Below are 12,237 nucleotides of genomic sequence, written 5' to 3'. Positions count from 1 at the left end.
CAGTGTATCATATAGCAGTGGAGGTATGTAAAAAATGTCCCAGTGCACACAGGGCTGCAGTGAGAAACTGCTCCACTTTAATATGATCCCATCATGTGCTACAGAAATTAAAAACTTTAGCAGATGGCACTGATGTAACTCCTTTTGGCTGCAAAGATAGGAACAAACCACGACTTCATACGTCAAGTTCATTTACTTCATTGATTACCCACACAGTATTAAATACAGGTAAAAAAAAAAAGTATAAATTAAAACTGGATGCCTGTTTCAATGACAAAGTGTTCTGTTTTTCACCAAGAAATGCTGAGAGGAATCCAGCACTTTTTAAAACCAGTCATAAACATACAAGAATATATGAATGCCAATGGAAATTATTGACTGAACAATCTCCTTTTGGTGGGAAATATGTTTTATCAATATTTATGCTGCTCTGCTTGAAATACTAAAGGCAGAAAGGAAAAAACAGTCAAAACTCTGAAAAATTTAGAGTGTGTTTTCACCTGGCTGAAAACCAGAAGTCATCATGTGATTTTTTAAAAGAAAAAGCAATCTCTGTTTCTCCAGAGATTCATTTGGTTTAAGGCCAGAAAGGACAATTAGATCATTTACCCTGACATTTTGTTTAATGAAGGCCAGTTACCCCTATATTTAGTCTGAAAACTTATATTTGGTTAACTTTTTTTCCAGAAATACAAATAGCATCTAGTTTTGACTTGTATATACTGAGAACTGCAAAACACAAGCTTTTCCCTGCATTTTCTGCAATTGGTTTATAACTTTCTGTATTAAAATGTGTTCTTAATTGCTCCCTTGAAATTATGTGTCTTCACATTTCAGACTTTGCTTCTCGTTATGCTCTGCTGCTTTAGATGAGAGTCCCTTAATACCCAGTGTTCGCTCCTTTTTGTGTACAAACACACTTCAATCACCTTTCCATTGTCTTGCTGATTAACTAGATTGAATTCCATAAACTATATATAAAACATTTCACTAAATTATTTTAGACTCTTCCTTTATACAAGTTTTCAGCAGCCTTTAAAAATGCGAGTGCTAAAACAGGACAGTTTTGCTGGTGCTGTGTGCAGAGGTAACAATCCACCCCCCCAGTGCTCTTCTTTTAGCATATTCAAAGGTCAGATTTGCTTATTTGTATTTTTTTTTCCTTTCCTAGAGTGAGGGCTCATATTCAGTTACTTAACTCTTTCCCAGCTCACTCCTTCATGCAGTCCTCCTTGCTGCCAGTACGGTCCACACTCCTCATTGACAGCTTTGAAACTTTGCATTTTGGTAGGATTAAATGCATCTTGTTTTCAGTGCCCAAACTTGCCTAATAATGCACCCTGCTCTCCATGATTAACCTCTTCCCTTCTGTTGATCCTCTGTGTCAGATTTGCTGAAGCTTTGCAACCATTGACAGTGGTTGCCCTGCAACCACATCGTGCTACAAACAACCTCTTTTCTACAGATGTTTCCTAATGTTTTTCTAACTAGCATGTTGTGTTCTGCTGAGTTCTGTGACTCACCAAACTCTGTGTGCTGCGTCTACGTGGTTGTCTTTATCAAGCAAACTTGTAATCTCATCAAAGAATGACATCAGATTTATATGATGAGGCCTGTTTACCATAAAACCATGATTACTGGCATTAATTATATTTCTGTACTAGATTATTTTAATTAATTATCTTTATTAGTTGATGTTTTTATCAGGTTTTCATTGCCTTGGCTGATATTTATGCTGGCCAGCTGGCTCACCCTTAAGCTCCACTCGACTCTTGGCACCACACAAGCTGTTGTCCAGTGCTCAGGAATTTCCTTTGTGTTAGGATATTTATTAAAAAACTAATTTCAGCAGACTCAATCTTTGTGGCCCAGACACTTAATGTCACTGATATTCTCTGTTACTTTCCTCTCTAGTGGCAACAGCTTTCCTAGGAGGTGTTGGGAGGGGGAACTCTCATCACACCACTGTGTCACCCAGGAATTCCTTTACATCATGGAAAGTTCCCTGATAAATTGGCAGATGTTATCACCGTTGGGCTTTTCTGACATTATTGAGCAATTGTTTTACTTCTACATCTTATCATGTGGACAGAACTGGGTGGTAGAATCATTTCACCTAAAACTTCAGGACAAGTATATGTGATATACAGCACCAGTCTTCAAAAGTCTTCTCCTGTGCACAGACTTCTGTGGTTCTGCCATAGAACAGTCAATCACTAGAATCTGTCCTATATCCAGCTTAAGGCTAGCATTACTCCAGGGAGCTAAAATCCCAGGGATCTCCCAATGATCCATGCAGATTGATATCCATTAGTGCCCCAGAGCAGGCCATGGGACTGCATTCCTGGGGAGCAGCATCAGTTTTGCGTGGGTTACAAAGGACACTTGCACGGTGTGATGTTTCCATGTGAGCAGTACTAAAAACAGCCCCAGGCACACTGCAAGACTTTCAAACAGAGCTTGTATTTAATTTGGTGTGTTATGGAAAACTCTGGGCAAGTTTTCCACTCAGAGACATTATATTTTTAAGGGCACTCTGCGAAGTACAGCTTTCTTTTTATATCATTTATCTTTAGGAAAATAGAAATCCTTAAAACAATTAAATAGCCATCTGTTATTCCCAGGAAGCCAGGGGCATATGCCGGAAAGTAAGCTGATTTTTTTATCAGTTGTTGGATATTTAGTTTCAGTGATCAAGAAGATAGTTCAACAAAACACATATTCTAGTTTACATGATGAAATGAGAAGAGAAATTGTGATGGAAGAACCACTTGGGTCCAACTCCTAGACATGATGAAAAAAAAAATTAAATGTAAAATTGTCCAGATTCACCACGGAACCATCCATCTACAGATGATCTCTTTTTTCTTCTTGGAAGTGCAGATGATGATGTGAGAGATTTGCAATTAGCACAGAACGTGTGATCAAAAGCAGCTTTGTGAATCAGAATGCAGATTTTTGCCTAAGAATCAGGTAATTTAGCACAGGTCTAAAAATCTCTGCCTCAGGAATAAATAGTAGCCATGTTAGCAGTACTTCCAACAAATACATATCCCTGTTGCTCCTTGTTCTGTGAAGACCTTAACAGAAGAATCTTACGTACAAGAAAAGGATTCTCTAATTTGGACTGTATTTGCAGAATAACTTTAAATTTGGCTAGCAAATGTTGTGAGATAAGAAGCTGAAAAGTTGTGAGATAAGAAGCACTTATTAAAGCTGCCTGCAAACTTATCTCTCAGCACCCACATTTGCATACCCAGAAGTTAGCTCAAATAACTGACAATAATGTCAAGTATATCTTATTTGTGCTATAATTATTTTTACTCACATATATCACCGAACATAATTGTTTTCTCAGCGTTTTAAGATTCCTCTGAAAGACAGTGAGGTGTGGCAATGTCTTTCTAACATGAGTTTAGGAGCATCTGAAAGAAACTGAAGCTTAAGAAAGGCTGGGACATTCACAACTGTTTGTGTTTCCAGCTGGTTTTTGTATGTTCTCTAGGTGGAGCAGACATTGATAGCTGTTCCCTTATAAAATATGTAATGGTGCACTTTATGACCTAATATGTTTTCCAGTCCTAGGGCCTGATCCAGAGTTCACTTGGCTCTCTGAGCAGGCTTCCAGTGGTACTCGTAGAGCTCTATCAAATTCTTAATAAACCAAGGCTGGCAAGAGGTAATTTAGGGCCATTATCTTTGTAGGGCTGCATATGGTTCATTGATGCTCTAACATTTGCCTCCAGAGTCCTCTCCCTGCAGCTTCCCTTGCCTTCTCCAGACTTCAGAGGTTTATATATGACGATCTGGGTCTCTTACACTGTCTGGGGCCACTTGTCACTGAGTTGCAGTCATGGTTCTCTCTTACTTCCTTGGCTGCCTTCCCCAGGAAAGCTCCAGGCCCAACGGTGGCTGACAATGTCTGATGACATTTCATGGCATTCTGTCACCATTGTCAGCCCTGTTATACTTTTCAGTCTTATGCATTGTCAACTGCAGCCTCCTAATTGCAACTTGATATGTAACTTCTTTGGCAAAGGTTGCTTATGGGTCAGTCCATCTGCTTCAAAGGCCTTGGACAGCAGAGTGAGAAGCAGAACATTCTGTAGCATTTTGTTATGGGCTGGTGCTGCAGATCCTTTCACAAGAGGCTCATTTCCACATACAGGGTGTAGCCTGAATTTGGGACACTGAGAATGTAAGTGAACACAGGAGCCAGACTGCTGAAAACAGAGACTAAAACCAGCCTGAGGGAAGGGGAAGATTCTGTGCCTGCTTTTGGGCTTGGGACTCAACATTCTGGTGGATACCCATCTTAGCCTTTTTTAAGTGGCAAAAAGTATGGTTTCAAAACCAGGATCCAGCCACTCTGCCAGCAAGTTTTATGTGCATTGCTCATCATGAGCACATGCTACTTGAACAAATATTGCTTTGCCTCTTCTGCAGAAGAGGAGGCTGTACTGGCTTTTCCCGACATTGGGTATGATCCAAAAGGGCTAAAGCAATTTCAAAGCTAGTATGGATGTGCCAAGTACATATACATCTCACTGGTTTGATGTGGTTGTGCTGGGGACTTCAGATATTTCTCACCTACTGAATGTTTCTGGGAAATGCTGTTTCCACTCCTTCAGTTCCTGGTTTTTGCTCTTGTTTGTGCTTGTCCCGTTAGATCAAATGAGGCTAATGACTGAGGGATAGCCATGCTTCCCAGGGATTTGAGGACTTAAATGCCTGAAAGCTATTAAGAGACTTTGCTGTTGAATGCATTGGAGCCTTTTGCTGCAGGGAATCATCCTAAAGGCTGTAAGAAAACAACAGCTCTGTATTTTGACAACATCAGCTCACAACTTTGTTTTAGCTAGAACAGTTTTTTTCTGATCCCAGTGTAGGTCATGGCTGCAAATTAATTTGTTCCATGTGCCATTGTGATGTAGAATACATTCAGAAAAACAGGGTTTTCCCAGGGTGAGGAGAAATTGTGTTTATTAAGCAGTTATAGGCCCTTTAATTTCTTTCCTCCCAAATTTCCCATGCTTTGCTTCACCCTCCTCCCTTCTCCTTGTTTTCCTGCATTTACATTCTCCTTGTTCTTCTGCATTAGCAGCCTAATTCCACATGACTGGGGTAATCAGTTTAACTTCTGAGCTCTCCAGACCTCTGGGTGTGCAGGTAGAGAGCAGCCTCATAAGTCTCCTCTGGTCTTGGGGCTCCTCTGCAGCTCCCTCTGACTGTGCCTGAATTTGCACATTGGAGCAGGAACTGTACACTCACCCACTGCCAGGATTTGGGGCAGCTGGATCCCAGACTATGTGGCATGGATTCCCTGCTCCTCTGGATCCCTTACAACCTACCCCAGGTCCTCTTCAGCTTCAATGGAGCCAGGGAGAAGTGGAGGTCTCCTACAGCTTCTGGCTTTGCCTGAGCTTCACTCCACTAAGAAAAATCCTTGTTTACTTGGGTTGCATCCAACACCAGGCTTAGTTCCTGTCTGTCTGCTCTGCAGCTGCTGGGATGGAGGCAGGATGTGCTGGCTCACCTGGGCATAGCTTAACCATAGAGGATTGGTAAAACTATATTCCTAAACCGCCTAGAAAACTGTCCTGAGCCTTGGGCTTTAGACCACTAAGGAGTGCCTTATTTCAATAAACCATGCATTTCATTAGTAGTTTCTAAGACTCTTTGACAGGTTATGACAGAGATGTGGCCTCTTCAGTGCTATTGCAGTGAATTTTCTCTGGTATCACATATTTGTGCAGAAGAATGAAAAACCTAATTAATGTCACCTGAGATGAAAGCCCTGTAATAATGACTGCCATCTTGGAACAATTAACCATCCACCTACAATAAATCACCAGAATATTTTTTTCTATTCTAAGTTCTTCTTCAGATCTGAAAGAGCTGCTGGGACAAGGGAGGCAGGGTGGGGTTTGGGGTCCCAGCCCTGTACAGCTGTCTGGGAAATCACATTGGGAGCACCAGCACAGAGAACAACCATGGTGGCTAAACAGCTTTTGTCCCAATCCCCTGCTGCCACTGCTCAAAACTTCACCTACTATTTTACAGGCTCTCTAGGTGCCTACAAAAATATTTCTGGCAACTTGGAGTAAACTAGTTCAGCTGCTTTGAAGACTGGAGAGCCTGGAGAAAGAATAATTTTCATATGTATGTATGTATGTATCTATGGATGTATGTATGCATGTATCTATCTATCTATCTATCTATCTATCTATCTATCTATCTATCTATCTATCTATCTATCTAGCTAGCTATCTAGCTATCTAGCTATCTAGCTATCTAGCTATCTATCTGATATATATGTAGATATAGATGATATACATTATATAGATACAAGTTGAACTTTTGTCTGTATCAGTTTTTCAGGTTTTTTTTAGAGTGTGCTAAAATGCCACAAGTGAAGAGAATCATACTATGGGTCCTCACTGTGGAAAAAAACCCATTCATAATGTAGAGAAACTGATTGATGTAAGTCCAAATTGCAAGTCTAAGCCTGTTGCTTGGTGTCTTTGTCAGCTGCATGCAGACTCTGGCTACTATGATGCTGGCTGCCCTTTGCATGGCTTCTGCAATAAAAAAGGCAGGGAAGGATCATGTTTTCCCTGTTTACTTTGTAAGTTCATTGTACTGCATTTCCAGGAAAGCCTGATTTTTGCAGCACATCAGAAAACAGGTCTTCTGCTGTTGGAAGCTCTACCTAAGTCAATAGATCTTGGATGGTTTGTGATAATTAAGAGTGGCGCTGAGCCTTGGCACTTTGTCAGAGAAAGCAAAATGTTGAGTTTCTCTAAAGAAAAATAACAATATAACTGTTAAAATCTGAAAAAAAAATTGAATTAAGTTAATTCAGTGTGCTCTTGACACCAGCACAAGGGAATTTTATCACTTTCACCCTATGTGTGAAAATGTTGTACAGTTCTACAAGCAATGAAAGTGTGTGATCAACAGACAGAGACCGTGTGACATGCAAAAGAAACAGCACTATGAGAAAGTGTAAATATTTATAAAAAGGACAAAATAGAGTATGTGAAATTATCTTACATAGAGACATGTGGATACTATCACCAAGGATAACACAAAGAAAGAGAGAAACCAAAAATTAAATTCCACTTATAGGGACTTTGGAGTAATCTAGTAAAATATATGTGGCTACACAGCACAGTTTGGTTCTACAGTTTTAAATTTGGGAATGTCTCTCTCAGGATTACATTAGTGACAAGATCTCATACCTGTGCCCAGCAGTATCCTGCTTTTCCCCCCTCAGATCTGTCTCATGTTGTTCCCAAACTTGTATTGCTTGTTAAGACAAACTTCCATCACACTCATGGGGCTAAATTCTCATTTACATGGAAATGGAAGGACTGAAGGATGCCGTTCCCAGATTACAATGTCAGATTTCCAATCAGATCATCAAAATTAAAAAGCACTTTGATAAACCCAATTTTCCAGGTGAAAACACAGTATTTATGATAGTTTTAATCTCTGTAAATTACTTCTGACCCAATTTTCACATATAAATGTCCTTGCAGCTCTGGCATTTTTTCTTTTGTTCTTTGTTCCTTGGCTGTTTGCATCTTTTCTCTGAGACATAAAACATTACCATGTAAATGATAGTTTTCTTAGAAAGCAAATCCACTGGGATTTTTAATTAGAATATCTTTGTGAACATCTGAACCAAACTATAGCACGCTATGAAGTCTTGAAGTGATGCTGAGCAGTACTGCTCACATTGTTAATTCATGTTTGCTATTAGAACTATTTGGCAAAGATAAGATTTCAAAATACACAGCTCAGTCACATAAAAGTGCTGACAACTGTGACAAAGTGAGGGAGCTTGAAATATATACAAAAACCTTCTTTGGAAGAAGGAGCAGGGCAAAATGTGCAATGAGAAATTATATTATTAAAAATCATTAATTTATTATGAGGGCAATTTTCAGAATGCAATGTCAAGGTCCTTCATGTTTATGAGTATTTTCTGCACTCACCTAATAACTGAGAGTCAAGGAGAATCTATCAAATTAATTTTAGTTTTGGCTGGAGAGTTAGACTTTTTAAAGAATGCTAATGATTTTATCCAGACATTAATAAATCTGCAGTAAGGCCCAGCATGCAAAAGACAAATGAAGGGACATTTTTGTCCTTCATTCCCTTTCTCTTGGAAGGCTGGAAATACTATTAGTGTTGCTGGTGCTAAGCACAGATTTTTGGGTGCATGGGACAAGATTCAAATGGCCGTGCAGGTCAGAGGAACAACTCTCAAGAACGGTCAGTGCTGTCCTTTGTCTGCAGGGAGTTGCCACTGTCCCATGAACACAGAAATTCCCAGCATCACCTTCATGAAGCAGAAATAAAGCTCTGAGGGGCAGCTGGGAATGTGTATCTAGGAAAGGTGGATCTGTACAAATCCTCATTTTTAGCTACTCTTCCTGAGCATCTGATGGGCATTGCTGGATGCAGGTAGTCCTGGTATGCTGTTCTGGTACAGCCTGGCTCTTTCCAGGAGCTTTTCCTTAATTGCACAGCAACCACATCCATTGGCTCTCTCACAGGAATGGATTTTGCAGCCCAGGGCTGTGTCCAAGCAGAAATCCATTTAACTAACGGGAGAACCTGAGCATCTCCAACTCCCCTTTGCCTCATGGGCAGCTGAAGACATTAATCATCCTGCACAGGATCCTGAACACATCTTGTGATCCTAAATGAGGATAAACAATGAAGCTGACTTTGTTATTTTTGCAGAAAAGTGGATGTTACTGAATGAAAAGTCCAAAATACAGTTTAGTCTCTTGTTACCACCTCTGCAGGGAAAAATGTAATTATATTGAGCTCTAAGTAACTTAGTTTGGGACAACTTATTTAGTCTCTCTGAAAGTACCAATCCATTCCCCAGAGCATTTAGAAATGAATGTTGGTGTCCAGCCTATTGCCATAGCAGCCCTGTGAGGGTTTATGTGATACACAGCACACCAGAGTCTTCCAATAATTCATCTGTAGGTTAATAATGAAAACAGAGCTCTGCAAGTCTAGGATAATATAATATGCAGAGGTGCAGCAAAGCCTGGGCAAACATTTAAAGTGAGGCAAAGTAGTGGACAGAGGCCAATAGCCCAGCTCTTCTGCTTTTTCATTTCCCCATAAATACAAATACTCATCATCCATTACTCTCTCCTGCAGTGTCACATGTTTGGAGTGAATGCTGAGTGTTTATTTGTCCTCTCAGTGATGGCTAAATTCCCATGAACTACATCGAGGCAGCATGTGGATTTTTCTAGGTGGCATCATTCAAGAAGGTTCTTGCAAACTCTGTCTCAGTTTAAGTGATTAAAGGATTAACAGAGTTAGACATAGTGAAGAGAGCAAGCCCTGGGATTTGAAAGCAACCAAAGCAAACATCTTCTGGAAAACAGACCTAAGGATCTTTGGTAGCTTTGAGTAGTTTGGGGTTTTTTAGGAGCTGGAGTGTTATTTCTCTTAAAATGGGTTATGGGTGGGGTCTTTCTCTGCCCTCCAGCTTTCTGTATAATGCATTTTATTCCCTTAGCTACTGCATATATTCTCTTTCCTGAGCATAGTGAGGGAGGAGTGTAGTCTCAGGGTGAAATCTCTCCAGTATTATCTGATGTGAAATAAGTGTCTGGATTGATTCCCAGGTCCATTCTCATCTCTTTTCACTTGCAAAGCCATGGCAAGACTCCAGGAAAGAGGTGGAACACCCTGTTAAAATGCAGAGTGCTCACTACATCCAAATACTTAAAATCTGAAGGTAGTGCCTAAGGAGTTTGCTGTGCAAAAGAATTAGAGTATAGGAGGCACCAAAAAGACAAACATATTTAATTTGATGGACAGAGACATTTATAAAACCAGCTCCTTTCTACCTTGGCATGTATTCTGTATCTGCTTCCCTTTCCTCAGCTGGTGTTATGGGCCTAAATGGAGCAAAACACTTGGACCATGTTCTTCCACAGATGCTTATGGAAATGGAAACTCCAAAATATCAGCTAAAACCTTGATTCTGCAAAGAGGAGACACACATGGTCATATGGTGCTGTGCAGTCCCCAGGGGCTGGTGTAGCTCTGTACAAGAAATGCTGCAAAAAAGAGGCTCTGCCCTCAAGAGATGCCATCAGCCCCCATGAGGGAACTCCCACTGCTCTTTCTGCTCCTATAAGTTAAGAAGAGCTGAGTAGGAACTTTCTGTCAAAATGCTTTTTCTAAAGAAAACACAGTTTCTGAAGGTGGAGGGTTTGGTGCCTTTTTGCAGTTTTAACTGGAAAAAAACATTTGCCTTGAGATTTACAGGCTCACGCTGCCTTGATAAACATACATATATTCTGGCAAATGGAACAATACTGACACGTCATCTCATTTTCTTGTGAGTAAGTAGCAAATTTCTGAGTATTGGTGAGAAGAATCATATTATTCATTTTTGGCTACTTCATGCTACTGAAAATTTCCCTACGTGAGCATCTTTAATAGGCACTTCAATACTTTCACATAAATTATTTAGAGTTTAAAGGTTTTCTAAATGCTTTGGAAAAAGTGTAGAGGAAAGGAAGCCTTATCTGGAACTTGATGATATTGCAAGATTTTTTTCCCTTCTAGATAAGAGAGATCAGACCCAAACTGTCTGATCTGTGGGATTTACATGAAAGAATCTACTCTCATTCAGTGTCCCAAAATACACATCTGGCTTCCAGGTTAGCACATTTGTAGGAAAATGCACATTCCATTCCAACTTATAATACACAACAAATGTTTGTTGGTTTTACAAACACGCTCGCCCATCCCTCAAAACGTAAAGATTTGTGATTCCAAAAATAAATTGTGGGAGGAAAGAAAAGAACAGAAAAAAAAATTATGGGAAAACCTAGTTTTATTTTTCTATGGAAACCATAATCCCACATGGTGGAAACAGTAAAATATCAAGCTCATAAGTATTTCTGATGATGGGATAACCGTAGGTTCTTTATTCTGAATATAAATTGGTACATTAAAATGTGCTCATGAGAGCTGCAGCTTTAGTGTGAGTAGCCAAGAATAAGAAACTCAGCCTCATAAAAATGACACCTAATGTGAGAGCTGTCCAAAAGACATCACTGTGTGTATACTCCAAAAAGGCCCATTTGCTTTTGAAGCAAAAGAATGGGTAAAAAATGCAGAGTGCACTAGAAACTTATTGTTCAGGAGTGGGCTTGTATAGGCTTCAAAGTTGGTGCTTCTCTATTACAAGCCTTTATAAACTCAGTTAAGGCCATTCCAATGGAAATTAGCTTTTATTTTCCTTTTTGGTGCATTAAAGGTAATGAGAACACCCCTCTAAGCTGGTGGAATCATTCTTTCTTGCTCCAGAGAAATGTCAAGGTGAAATTATTACTCTATACATTCAACCACAAAGCTGACACCAGGCTTTTACCTGCTTCCACTAAACATGCGTATATTTGCAGATTTGCTTTTAGTTACACTAGTTTGTTTATGTGTGGGGAGTGGCTCCACCAGCTGTACTGAGAATCTCGGTATCTACCCCTTATGCTGTGCAGTGAATCCAAGATTTTGATAAACAAAATTTTAAGTGATATAGATTAAATTTCCATTAGCTGATTCTCACTTAACTTCTGCTGATTTGATGTCAGTGCAGTTTCAGGGATGTACAAACAGAATCTGAAATGATGAAAGTCTTTGGGGAGATCAGAACTGAAAGCAATGTAATTTTTTCCCAAAGTAAGTAAAGCTGGCTTGAAACTAATTGTATTAGGCTTTATAGCCTTTCTGCTACAGAATCTGAGGATATGAATGTTTTAAATTAGTGAAGGCAGTTTCTTGGTGGAAATGAGCCTTGGTGGCTGCTTAGACAGACAGGTAGGGAGAATAAGCTCAACACATTTCATGAATGCAGGCAGCTGGGTAAAGAAGAGAAATCCTATTAGTGCCCAGTTAGGAGAATGGCTGTATCATGAATTCAATACTTATTAGAGGAGCCAGAGGGACTCCTAGCATACAGATGCAAATCCAGAGGAAATTAGGTCTCTGAATTCCACTGCTCAAGGAATCACTGTTTTTGTGGATGTGTTCTCAAATACGAATGGTGAGAAATTGGCCTCATTTATCTTTCTGTAAATCAAGAATAACTGCAGAGCAAGGAGATGGAGTCATCATTCTTAGATATTTCAACAGCTCCCATGGCCCCAGAATCTGAGTGTTTTCTATATCTATGTGGATCAA

At 39.8% G+C, this 12,237-nt stretch overlaps 1 long non-coding RNA gene across 3 annotated transcripts in view; it reads left to right on the top strand.

The window, feature by feature from the left end:
* LOC139679563 (uncharacterized) overlaps nucleotides 1-12,237 on the top strand; it is a 114,573-nt gene that overhangs the window by 1,248 nt on the left and 101,088 nt on the right. Inside the window, exons 2-3 of one of the 3 annotated variants that reach the window (XR_011699209.1) lie at nucleotides 6,064-6,162; nucleotides 6,374-6,483. The exons of 1 other annotated variant lie outside the window; for it this stretch is intronic. This is a non-coding gene — a long non-coding RNA (uncharacterized lncRNA). Of the gene's footprint in view, nucleotides 1-6,063; nucleotides 6,167-6,373; nucleotides 6,484-12,237 lie in introns of all 3 variants that reach the window. One more of the 3 variants, XR_011699210.1, reaches the window with a different exon arrangement.

This window comes from Pithys albifrons, chromosome 16 (assembly GCF_047495875.1).
Source record: "Pithys albifrons albifrons isolate INPA30051 chromosome 16, PitAlb_v1, whole genome shotgun sequence".
NCBI classification, from domain to species: Eukaryota; Metazoa; Chordata; class Aves; order Passeriformes; family Thamnophilidae; genus Pithys; species Pithys albifrons.
Note: the sequence above shows the minus strand (reverse complement) of the source record. Positions and strands in the feature narration are given on the sequence as shown.